Source organism: Triticum aestivum, chromosome 5D (genome assembly GCF_018294505.1).
Source record: "Triticum aestivum cultivar Chinese Spring chromosome 5D, IWGSC CS RefSeq v2.1, whole genome shotgun sequence".
Classification (NCBI taxonomy): domain Eukaryota; kingdom Viridiplantae; phylum Streptophyta; class Magnoliopsida; order Poales; family Poaceae; genus Triticum; species Triticum aestivum.
This window is the reverse complement of record NC_057808.1, coordinates 120,705,744-120,709,290: the sequence shown is the minus strand read 5'-3', so window position 1 is coordinate 120,709,290 and position 3,547 is coordinate 120,705,744.

Below are 3,547 nucleotides of genomic sequence, written 5' to 3'. Positions count from 1 at the left end.
ATGGGTCAAGTCAATCACGTCATTCTCCTAAGGAGGTGATCCCGTTAATCAAATGACAACTCATGTCTATGGCTAGAAAACATAACCATCTTTGATTACGAGCTAGTCAAGTAGAGGCATACTAGTGACACTCTGTTTGTCTATGTATTCACACATGGATTATGTTTTCAGTTAATACAATTCTAGCATGAATAATAAACATTTATCATGATATAAGGAAATAAATAATACTTTATTATTGCCTCTAGGGCATATTTCCTTCAGTCTCCCACTTGCACTAGAGTCAATAATCTAGTTCACATCGCCATGTGATTTAACATCAATAATTGACATCACCATGTGATTAACACCCATAGTTCACATCTCTATGTGACCAACACTCAAAGGGTTTACTAGAGTGTGATCATGTTTTGATTGTGAGATAATTTTAGTCAACGGGTCTGTCACATTCAGATCCGTAAGTATTTTGCAAATTTCTATGTCTACAATGCTCTGAACGGAGCTACTCTAGCTAATTGCTCCCACTTTCAATATGTATCTAGACTGAGACTTAGAGTCATCTAGATTTAGTGTCAAAACTTGCATCGACGTAACCCTTTACGACGAACCTTTTGTCACTTCCATAATCGAGAAACATATCCTTATTCCACTAAGGATAATTTTGACCGCTGTCCAGTGATCTACTCCTAGATCACTATTGTACTCCCTTGCCAAAATCAGTGTAGGGTATACAATAGATATGGTACACAGCATGGCATACTTTATAGAACCTATGGCCAAGGCATAGGGAATGACTTTCATTCTCTTTCTATCTTCTGCCGTGGTCGGGCTTTGAGTCTTACTCAATTTCACACCTTGTAACACAGGCAAGAACTCTTTCTTTGACTGTTCTATTTTGAACTACTTCAAAATCTTGTTAAGGTATGTACTCATTGAAAAAACTTATCAAGCGTCTTGATCTATCTCTATAGATCTTGATGCTCAATATGTAAGCAGCATCACCGAGGTCTATCTTTGAAAAACTCCTTTCAAACACTCCTTTATGCTTTGCAGAATAATTCTACATTATTTCTGATTAACAATATGTCATTCACATATACTTATCAGAAATGTTGTAGTGCTCCCACTCACTTTCTTGTAAATACAGGCTTCACCGCAAGTCTGTATAAAACTATATCCTTTGATCAACTTATCAAAGCGTATATTCCAACTCCGAGATGCTTGCACCAGTCCATAGATGGATCGCTGGAGCTTGCATATTTTGTTAGCACTTTTAGGATTGACAAAACCTCCTGGTTGCATCATATACAACTCTTCTTTAATAAATCCATTAAGGAATGTAGTTTTGTTTATCCATTTGCCAGATTTCATAAAATGCGGCAATTGCTAATATGATTCAGACAGACTTTAAGCATAGATACGAGTGAGAAACTCTCTCATCGTAGTCAACACCTTGAACTTGTCGAAAACCTTTTGCGACAATTCTAGCTTTGTAGATAGTGACACTACTATCAGCGTCCGTCTTCCTCTTGAAGATCCATTTAATCTCAATGGCTCACCGATCATCGGGCAAGTCAACCAAAGTCCATACTTTGTTCTTCATACATGGATCTTATCTCAGATTTCATGGCCTCAAGCCATTTCCCGGAATCTGGGCTCATCATCGCTTCCTCATAGTTCGTAGGTTTGTCATGGTCTAGTAACATAACCTCCAGAACAGGATTACCGTACCACTCTGGTGCGGATCTTACTCTGGTTTACCTACGAGGTTTGGTAGTAACTTGATCTGAAGTTACATGATCATCATCATTAACTTCCTCACTAATTGGTGTAGGAGTCACAGGAACAGATTTCTGTGATGAATTACTTTCCAATAATGGAGCATGTACAGTTACCTCATCAAGTTCTACTTTCCTCCTACTCACTTCTTTTGAGAGAAACTCCTTCTCTAGAAAGGATCCATTTTTAGCAACGAATGTCTTGCCTTCGGATCTGTGATAGAAGGTGTACCCAACTGTCTCCTTTGGGTATCCTATGAAGACACATTTCTCCGATTTGGGTTTGAGCTTATCAGGATGAAACTTTTTCACATAAGCATCGCAACCCCAAACTTTAAGAAACGACAACTTTGGTTTCTTGCCAAACCACAGTTCATAAGGCGTCATCTCAACGGATTTTTATGGTGCCCTATTTAACGTGAATGTAGCTGTCTCTAATGCATATCCCCAAAACGATAGTGGTAAATTGGTAAGAGACATCATAGATTGCACTATATCCAATAAAGTACCTTTATGACATTCGGACACACCATTATGCTGTGGTGTTTCAGGTGGCGTGAGTAGTGAAACTATTTCACATTGTTTTAACTAAAGGCCAAACTCGTAACTAAAATACTCTTCTCCACGATCAAATCGTAGAAACTTTATTTTCTTGTTACGATGATTTTCGCTTCACTCTGAAATTATATGAACTTTTCAAATGTTTCAGACTTCTGTTTCATTAAGTAGATATACCCATATCTGCTCAAATCATCTGTGAAGGTCAGAAATTAATGATACCTGCTACGAGCCTCAATATTCATCGGATCGCATACATCAGTATGTATGATTTCCAACAAATCTGTTGCTCTCTCCATAGTTCCGGAGAACGGCGTTTTAGTCATCTTGCCTATGAGGCATGGTTCGCAAGCATCAAGTGATTCATAATCAAGTGATTTCAAAATCCCATCAGTATGGAGTTTCTTCATGCGCTTTACACCAATATGACCTAAACGGCAGTGCCACAAATAAGTTGCACTATCATTATTAACTTCGCATCTTTTGGCTTCAATATTATGAATATGTGTATCACTACGATCGAGATCCAACAAACCATTTTCATTGGTGTGTATGACCATAGAAGGTTTTATTCATGTAAACAGAACAACAATTGTTCTCTAACTTAAATGAATAACCGTATTGCAATAAACATGATCAAATCATATTCATGCTCAACGCAAACACCAAATAACACTTATTTAGTTTCAACACTAATCCCGAAAGTACAGGGAGTGTGTGATGATGATCATATCAATCTTGGAACTACTTCCAACACACATCGTCACCTCGCCTTTTACTAGTCTCTGTTTATTCTGCAACTCCCGTTTTCGAGTTACTACTCTTTAGCAACTGAACCAGTATCAATTACCGAGGGGTTGCTATAAACACTAGTAAAGTACACATCAATAATCTGTATATCAAATATACCTTTGTCCACTTTTACTAGTCTCTGTTTATTCTGCAACTCCCGTTTCGAGTTACTACTCTTAGCAACTGAACCAGTATCAATTACCGAGGGGTTGCTATAAACACTAGTAAAGTACACATCAATAATCTGTATATCAAATATACCTTTGTTCACTTTGCCATCCTTCTTATCCACCAAATAGTTGGGGTAGTTCCGCTTCCAGTGACCAGTCCCTTTGCAGTAGAAGCACTTATTCTCAGGTTTAGGACCAGACTTAGGCTTCTTCACTTGAGCAGCAACTTGCTTGCCGTTCTTCTTGAAG